Genomic DNA, 10,035 nt, shown 5'->3' with positions numbered 1-10,035 from the left:
TGTATTAATCAATCCAAAAAAGCTGTATTTTAAGATTTGATTTTTTTAAGTGAGCTTTATTGTTTTTGGAGTAAATGTATGTAAGATGCATGTTACTTTTCTTCTTTCCTTCTGTGCTTAGGTATCTGTTTGTACTGTATGCCGGCTTTATTTTTTTTTGCCTCAAAAGTGCATGAACAACTTTTTTTTCTTTTTTTTTTATCTTTTAGCAATAAAAATGATATATAAAAAGCTTTAAATTTGTTTTATGATCACTCTGGAGCCAGACTGTTATCAGACCCCAGACTGTTGAGTAACTGAAGTCATACAGTACAGGCCAAAAGTTTGGACACACCTTCTCATTCAATGCGTTTTCTTTATTTTCATGACTATTTACATTGTAGATTCTCACTGAAGGCATCAGAACTATGAATGAACACATGTGGAGTCATGTACTTAACAAAAAAAGGTGAAATAACTGAAAACATGTTTTATATTCTAGTTTCTTCAAAATAGCCACCCTTTGCTCTGATTACTGCTTTGCACACTCTTGGCATTCTCTCCATGAGCTTCAAGAGGTAGTCACCTGAAATGGTTTCCACTTCACAGGTGTGCCTTATCAGGGTTAATTAGTGGAATTTCTTGCTTTATCAATGGGGTTGGGACCATCAGTTGTGTTGTGCAGAAGTCAGGTTAATACACAGCCGACAGCCCTATTGGACAACTGTTAAAATTCATATTATGGCAAGAACCAATCAGCTAACTAAAGAAAAAGGAGTGGCCATCATTACTTTAAGAAATGAAGGTCAGTCAGTCCGGAAAATTGCAAAAACTTTAAATGTGTCCCCAAGTGGAGTCGCAAAAACCATCAAGCGCTACATGAAACTGGCACACATGAGGACCGACCCAGGAAAGGAAGACCAAGAGTCACCTCTGCTTCTGAGGATAAGTTCATCCGAGTCACCAGCCTCAGAAATCGCAAGTTAACAGCAGCTCAGATCAGAGACCAGATGAATGCCACACAGAGTTCTAGCAGCAGACCCATCTCTAGAACAACTGTTAAGAGGAGACTGCGCGAATCAGGCCTTCATGGTCAAATAGCTGCTAGGAAACCACTGCTAAGGAGAGGCAACAAGCAGAAGAGATTTGTTTGGGCCAAGAAACACAAGGAATGGACATTAGACCAGTGGAAATCTGTGCTTTGGTCTGATGAGTCCAAATTTGAGATCTTTGGTTCCAACCGTGTCTTTGTGAGACGCAGAAAGGTGAACGGATGGATTCCACATGCCTGGTTCCCACTGTGAAGCATGGAGGAGGAGGTGTGATGGTGTGGGGGTGTTTTGCTGGTGACACTGTTGGGGATTTATTCAAAATTGAAGGCACACTGAACCAGCATGGCTACCACAGCATCCTGCAGCGACATGCCATCCCATCCGGTTTGCGTTTAGTTGGACGATCATTTATTTTTCAACAGGACAATGACCCCAAACACACCTCCAGGCTGTGTAAGGGCTATTTGACCAAGAAGGAGAGTGATGGAGTGCTGCGGCAGATGACCTGGCCTCCACAGTCACCGGACCTGAACCCAATCGAGATGGTTTGGGGTGAGCTGGACCGCAGGGTGAAGGCAAAGGGGCCAACAAGTGCTAAACACCTCTGGGAACTCCTTCAAGACGGTTGGAAAACCATTTCAGGTGACTACCTCTTGAAGCTCATGGAGAGAATGCCAAGAGTGTGCAAAGCAGTAATCAGAGCAAAGGATGGCTATTTTGAAGAAACTAGAATATAAAACATGTTTTCAGTTATTTCACCTTTTTTTGTTAAGTACATAACTCCACATGTGTTCATTCATAGTTTTGATGCCTTCAGTGAGAATCTACAATGTAAATAGTCATGAAAATAAAGAAAACGCATTGAATGAGAAGGTGTGTCCAAACTTTTGGCCTGTACTGTATATCAAGCAAGAATGGGAAAGAATTTCACTTTTAAAACTTAAAGTGTCACCAAGTTCCCACATGCTTACTGAGTGTTAATAAAAGAAAAGATGACGTCAAACAGTGGTAAACATGCTCCTGTCCCAACTTTTTTGGAACATGTTGCAGTTTTGAACATTAAATATCTTGTGTTTGTACTGTTTTCAAATAAATTTAGGTTAATAAGGATTTGGAAATCATTGCATTCTGTCTTTATTTATGTTTTACACAGTGTCCCAACTTTTTTGGAATCGGGGTTATAAAGATAGGGGATATTGTGGCTTACACAGTGTATAAGCTGTTAGTAAATACATTTCATCCCCTGGTATAAAAATCATATTGATATCCTAATTATTATCATGCAGCCCATGAAAGTGTTAAAAAGATGGCATTAACGGCACTTAAATATTCCCTACAAAAATGATCTGATGGGAGCATTTCTTCTTTTCATCTTTTTTTCAAATCAAACTGAGCAGCTGTGCAGATAGTGTGCAACGTTCCACATGTTTTTCTCCGTCTGATGTATCAGAGCTTCAGGAGGAAGCTGCTTTTACAGAGGAAGACAACACTGCATTTCTGTGCTAAAACAGGAGTATCAGGAGAGGGAGTCATGTGTATCATATCATGAACTACCTGTCCCTCCGCAATCCAGCTGTAAATGTCAGTTTTGAGTTGGCTGTACATACTTAGGGCTTGTAGAGGAGTTTGCGTTCATGCTGAGCTTGTGAGGAACAGGGAGAAAAGTGTCACTTTAGGTCTGTCTTGACGGGTGACTTTCAGACCAAAGAAGGACACAGACAGAGCATTTTAGTGATATCATTACTGTTCTGTTGTTAAGTCGCCTTGGCAACACACAAGCACAATACTTGTGTGTTTGTTTAGACTCCTTAAGACATCTGGAATGTGGGTTATACCAGTCCCACCCCAGAGAAGGAAGAAAAAAAAAAAAAAAGACAGGTGATGAATGTATTTTCAGAGTCATGGGGAGGAGGAGCAATCAGGAGGAAGAGTTCTTAAAAAGTCACATCTAAAGGAGGGTAACTGGTTTTCTTTCTGAATTACCTGATTAAATTTCCCCTTATGCAAATTCGTCTTTGATGTTTCCTCTAAGATGTTCTTCTTATCTAGCAAAAAAAGAAAAAGACAGTCACGCTAACCTCAGAAGAAGACTTTAGCTATGTGTTGTTAAAATAAGTCCTATGCTCCACTGTGCAGCAAAATCAAAGATATCCTCTCTTTGCTTTTGTTTTAGAGTGGTACTTCAGCTATTTAGTACAAAGCTTCTATATAGTTTTGAAACTCACAAAAGGCAGATGATAAAAAAAGCATAGTACAGAAGAGTGATAGCTTTTTCCTAATACATATAATGATACGTTTACGAAAACAAATGATTTTCCCAGTTTGATGTGGAGGATCTTGACTGGCCTGCCCAGAGCCCTGACCTTAACCCCCATCCCATAGCAGTCTTGCAAAATAGTGTGGAGAGGGAACTTATTTTGGTGGAACATTTGCAGGTGGGTTGGTTCAAAATGGCGAAAGCACTGCAAAAGACAATGCCACATCAAACATTAAAAGATGTTTAGCACGTAGGTCGCTAGTTCAGAAGTTGTTGTTATTTCATGCACAACAGTAAAGGGTCATTTTTCCAATTGTGGTCCATTTTGGTCTGGAAACATTTTGGAAGATTTTTTCCATCACAATAAACAAAGTGATGAAAAAGACATTTTGTCACAAAATAATCTCATGACATAGTTTCCCATGTCTGTTTAAGCATTAGCATTAAATATATACAAAATATACAATATACTTTGCTTAAAAGAAATATGAGCTGTTTGGAAATGACAGCCAATAAACATGTTCTTGAAAAAAAATTCACCTGATTTTGACAACAGTAACAGCATATTACTGTCTGTAACAGGCGGCCAATGACAGGCTTGTATCCATGGGCAGATTATGAGACAATGAGCACAGACATGCAGATGGCCCTACCACTTCTCCTGAGAGTCGGGACACACAGACTTTATAGTTGTTAAGCCTCTTTTTGTTGTTGTTTTGCACCTCTTCGTAGTAGTTGCGCATCTCTCCGTGGTTTTGTGTGTCTTTGTAGTCATTTTGTGTCTCTTAGTAGTTGCTTTTTGTCTTACTGCTGCTATCTAGAGTTTCTTTGTAGTTGTTTGTCTGTTTGTTGTCATTTTGTGTCACTCCATGCCTATACATAATGTGAGCCAGACTCAGTACCTGCCTGAATTAATGAGCTATACATTTAGCCTTTAAGTCTTCTGATCAGGGTTTGTTGATTGGTGTTCTGCATTTGTGGTTATGTCACATGTTATGTCACATTATGTTTACCTTGGAAACTGACACACCTGTATAGCCTTTTTTAAGGCGAACCCTTGTTTAGTCTTTTTCTCCCTTTTCACTTTCACATTATGTAATCTTTTAAATCTGTTCCTTTTGTGTTTTACTGTAAAGCATTATGTCTGTTATGTTTGTAATGTTTGATAAGAATAAACTTCCTCATTCACTCGTTGCTGCTTTTTCCCCTCTGTTTTATTACTGTTGTTACACCCATCACTGGAATTCCTCCATAAAGTGTTCTTGTAAGCTTTGAATTCTTCAAGAAGGCAAGTTTTCTGTTGGAAGTAGTGGCTCTGAGTGGCTTCAAGTGAACAGTCAGCCATGTTCATTTGTAAAATATATGGGAATTAATTCATACAAAGCATCTTTGAGTATCCTGAAAAGCGCTATATAAATCCAAGTAATATTATTATTAAACAAAACCCACTGAAAATTATTTAAGATAGTCAGGAACTAGAGAGCTTTATGCAACTTAGATGTTTATCTGATGTTTGTCAGATGAGCTAAGTTTATCTTTGAGAAACCTGCCCATAGACTAAGAAATGGTCTGGCAGAAAGAAAGCTTGCAGGGTAGGATGGAACACAGCTACATGTATTCTCAGGAACATATCCATATCAGGCAGCAATTTGTAGCTGTAAAGAGAAAGACATTTGATATGGGAGCAGCACAGAGTCCTGCAGGGCCTCATTCTTTTTGTGTCCCTGTTGATGCTGGATGCATCAGAGCCGAAGTAGACAAGGAAATGAAATCAATTTCTTTTGTTACATAATCTGGCAGCAAGAAAAATAAAGCAAGAAAACTTCTGCATCAAAGCAGTTTACTCACCACTTCTTCTTTGTTCCACTGACGCATCATTTTCACACCTTGAACAACTATGTCAACAAAATGTTTCATTTTATTTTTATGTTATTTCAAGACACATTTTTTTGAATAGATGTCTGAGCAGGCCGACATGTCACCAAACCACTTAAGATGTTTGTCTAATGTAAGAAGCAGTGCATGAGGGCACAGACAGACAGAGTGACATGTCAACCAAACAAGTGAAAACATTCATTTAAGCACCTTCTCTCCGATGGAGGTGCCAGTTGCATGTCAGTTGTCACAGCTGCTTCAACACTGCGCGCACAACTTAGACACTTCCTGCATGGACTGCGTTGTGCTGAAAATGATGCATTACAAATTGTGTACCACTTCCTGCATTCACTGGAGAACACACAGTAATTGTCTTGATGTTGCTGAATATCATGTGTAGATGAAATCAAGTGCACTTAATGGACACACCGCTCAGCGAAAACTTAAAAGCTTTGCAATTTAGCATTACCACGGTCTTAAGAATGTACAGCTTAAATTCTAAGTTGATCCAGTGAAAACTCTCGGAGGAGTTCATGAAAGTATGCCTGGAAATGGCAAAAAAAATGTCTTAACAATGAAACGTTAATTTAAAATGGCTGACTCCCTGTTTGGTTTAGGTTATGGCTCCAAGAGATTTTTTTGTAAGTCTTGGGATATAACATGTGCCTCCCAATTTTCTTACCTCTGGGGCTGCTTCAGTGAAATTTTCTTAGGAGCACTATGAAGCCATTTTTCACCAGTTTTGATGCGCGCACAAAGTTTCATGAGTTTTCAAACATCTTTAGCCGCTCAAAAATGCTTCTTTTTGTGAAATAATAATAATAATAAACAAAACAACTTGTATGGGGTCCTCGCAGCAGTAAGTGCTCCTAATAAATGTCTTTTACATTATTTTGTGGAAATGTAACACTAAAAAATTACACCCATGTAAAGAGCATGGAGGGATGATGGGTCTGCCGGACAAAGGTCCAGGGGTCTCCCCTGGCTTTCATCTGCAAAATATCAATCAAATAAACACATGCTGACTAGGAAGGAACTCAAAATGACCACGGCGAAACATGAAATGATTACAAAGAGACACAAAAAGACCACAAAGAGACACAGAGAGGTTGCAAAAATACTGCAAAGAGACACAAAGAGACTCACAATAACTACAGAAAGGGGCAAACAAGCAAAAAGAGACACAAAATGATGACAAAGCAACACAAAGTAACTATAAAGAGATACAAAATGAGTATTAAGAGATGTAAAGCAACTACAAAAAGGGGCAAAAATCAACCACAGACACAAAAAGCCCTGCAAAGAGAAAAAAATGGCCACAATGAGACACAAAACCACAGAGAGATGCGTAACAACTACAAAGAGACAAAATAACAACAATAACAACAAGTGGCTTAACAACCATAAAGTCTGTGTTTCTTGTTTCTATGTACAGTAGAAGAGGTGGTGGGGCTTTTTGCATGACTGTGCCCAGGGGCCCATTGTCTCATAATCCGCCCATGGTGATTGCTTAGAAGTACGTACATGCAGGTCAAAGTTGTTTGAGTTACAAGAAAATTACTTCTTAGATTCCTGTCTCAAAAACTGTTCAGTACAAAAGTAGAACAATCATGTGTAAAAAAATTATTAACCTCAACTAGTCATATTTCTTATCACCTTTATTTATTCAGGGCAGTTGCACTGACAGCTCTCTTACAGAAACACCCTGTTCACACGCACACAGTTTAACACATTCACACCTGAAAACTTGCCAGTACAACAAAACTCTGACCTGTTGGCCAATAAGCAGCTGGGCTTTGCTCAAAGGCTGCTCTGAGATCAACAAGTTCTCATGCATTTACTGTTTTGGCTTCATCATACATAAAAATACAAACATTTGGACGCCAAGATCTTTTAAAATGTTACTTTAATTTAGTTCTCAATGTCTAAATGCAGCTCAGGGGAAACCTGCACAGATATTTGGGCTACACTTTCTGCAGTGTGCACATTTGTTGTTGTTTTCCCCACAGTATCGCAGCTTACATCACACATAAAAACTAACAGAAATCTGAAATGATAATGTAAAAGTTTAGCAAAAGAGATAGCTTCAAACTGTCAAGTGTGAAACTATCGCTATAGAATTCCAAGCAGTGTTAAACTATACAATACCAACAGTTCATTTAAAAAGTAATTTTAAATTTTTTTATCAGGTACAGTATATTCTGTAAAGGATAGGGTGTAGATCCAGTGCCATCTAGCACATTCGGCACCCTACACTAAAGGGAGATGCCAACCAAATTTGAGGAAGGCCTTACCGGAAACAACTAAGCATTCAATTGCAATACAAAAGAAAACACCCCAGTGATATTTATATTGTATTTATATCTGTAAAAAAAAATGTTTTGCAATTTGAAAAATGAATATTGCTGGACATGATACGCTTTTAGAAGACATTTTTAGTGATAGTTGCAAGTGACAAATAATTTTTTGAAGATTTTAAAGAGGTCTTGGTTTGGCTCATCATTCATGCAGAAAGCAAACACAAGGCTCCTGAGTGAAAATCTGGGGTTTGTTAAACCTATCCACCATCTCTCCCAACCATCTGATAGGGATTTTCCAACTCCTGAAGTTTTGTTGTTTTCCAGTGTTCCAAACTAACGCCATTTAGTAGCATGTCATACCACAACAAAAAGATGGCTTTTCTCATCAGTGTCTGACACAGAAATCACTGACCAAGCGTTGGTATTTGACAACTTCAGAATGACAATGAGTTGGATATAAAACTACTGGCACATTGTGGAATAGTTGCATTTTGTCTTGGAATATTTTCTATCTCTTTTGAGTCTACAGGTTCAAGACTCAGATTGGTAAGCCACTTATTTACACATTCCTTACACAGCAATCACTACTTCCCTGTTTATGTCATTGTTAAGGAATTTTCCGTTAGTAGTGTCAGGTAGTGTCAGAGTTCCAAAGAGCTCTGTAGTCACACCTTTGAGCTTCTGCTGGAATAAGTAATTGAGAGACAGCTTATCTAATCAGGATGAAACAGCTCATGGTTCACAAGTAGGCGTATCATATTCTTCCATCGGTCTGTGAGTGTTTTTATCATTCCAACCTGCTGCCGGAACAAATACCTTGTTAACACATGATTTTATTTTTAGACGGAGGTAAACCACTGTACTTTCAGTGCTGAAATAAAAACCAAGCAACTTAACTAAACTAAAAACAGGTAGTTTGAAGGTTTGATTGAGCTATCAGTTACCATCTCATTCCAGACAGATGATTACGTGCTAATCATAAAAGTTGGAAAACATTCTTTGGAATTTCATCATATCCAAACCAGTTAATGCTCTGATACAACCTGTCCTACATTGGATTAGGTCTGATGATCTCCTAAAAGCTAAATTAAGATCAGACTGGCGACAAGACAAGTTGAAACAGGCAACTACTTGCATTACGCCGTTCTGCAATGTTCTAAAAACCTGCCAGTTCACACCAATGCAACTAGATGAGACGGTGTATCATCTCTACACAACAACTCTCTGTACTTCCATTTTGAGTTCCAGCTTTTCAGGCTTATTTTGGGCTGAACATAATTTGTAACTTTTCGATATATGAATGAGGATAGTGATGGTGAGACACTGGCTACAGTTGCATTTGTAGTCTGGGGTCATTTGACTTGACCAGTTGACTTCACTACAAGTCGATTGGCTTTAGAAACAGGTGATTAGCCTTTTGTTCTAAAACCGGCCGCTGACGATTTGACCAGCTGAGTTGGAGCTAGTCAAAATCACCATCAGCCAACTTGAGTGGAGCTCAGATTGGCAATTTCGCACTGCTGCAGCTTTTCTCTGCAATGTTCTAAAATGGTTTCATCTTGATATGAAACTTTGTTCTGAGCTGGGCTTTAGCCTCACTTTGTCTTTTGTCTTTCAAAGACTAATAAGGGATAGAGATTTGTATAAACATTTATATGATGTTGAAAAGTAAAATTGAAATTTTTCTGTTTTAAAAAAAATGTATTCTCTGGATCAAGTCTTTATACTACAGAGCTATGTTGTCTGAAAAGAGGTCCAGGTTTGGATTTATTATTTCTAACAAGTTACAACAGAGATACCATTGGTTACCTGTCAGCAGGTCAGAACCTCTGCAACGGTCCACAGAATAAATCTGAGAGGTCATAGGCATGTCCACTGAGGCCCGGGGCAGACCCAGAACACACTGGAGGGATTACATATCTCATCTGGCCTGGGAACGCCTTAGGGTCCCCTAGGGGGAGCTGAAAAGTGTTGCTGTGTGGGTGTAGCTGCTCCACACATATCTGATGTTCAGTGGATGTTTAAGTTATTAACTAAGTTATTTTTCCATTATACTGTGCCACATTTTGCTAATTGATTCACCAGCTTCTCCAACGACAGGATCATACTCCCCAGAGGGTGATTTCTAAATATTCAGGTGCACCCCCTGACTTTTTAATCTAATGCCACTGAAATCATTAAACATCCTCTTGGTCTACACTTTGGACAAGATAGTAAAAAATAAATAAATAAAAATAACCAGACTCTAATAATATTTCTTGATAATTATGGTCTTTAAAGGATGAATTCCTATACTTTGGCTTTTCTTTTTTTTTCTTCTTCTTTTTTTTTTTTTTTTTAGCTTTTATCTAGTGCAGAAGAAGAAATAATACAATCTCATGTCTTGTGAATGTGCAAAGTCATGCTCCCCAGAGTATGAAGGTTTGAGCTTTGAACACTGTTTCAATTTTAGATCCTACAACTGAGACAACAGCAAAATCACAGTGTGTGACCTTTTCTACCCATCACTTTTATAATATGGGGAGTAATGAACAATGCAGTCTCTAGGAGGGGTTAGGCTCTAACTTTAAGT

The sequence above is a fragment of the Epinephelus fuscoguttatus genome, linkage group LG17 (assembly GCF_011397635.1).
Source record: "Epinephelus fuscoguttatus linkage group LG17, E.fuscoguttatus.final_Chr_v1".
Taxonomy (NCBI): domain Eukaryota; kingdom Metazoa; phylum Chordata; class Actinopteri; order Perciformes; family Serranidae; genus Epinephelus; species Epinephelus fuscoguttatus.
The sequence above is the reverse complement of the archived record's forward strand: the minus strand, read 5'-3'. Positions refer to the sequence as shown.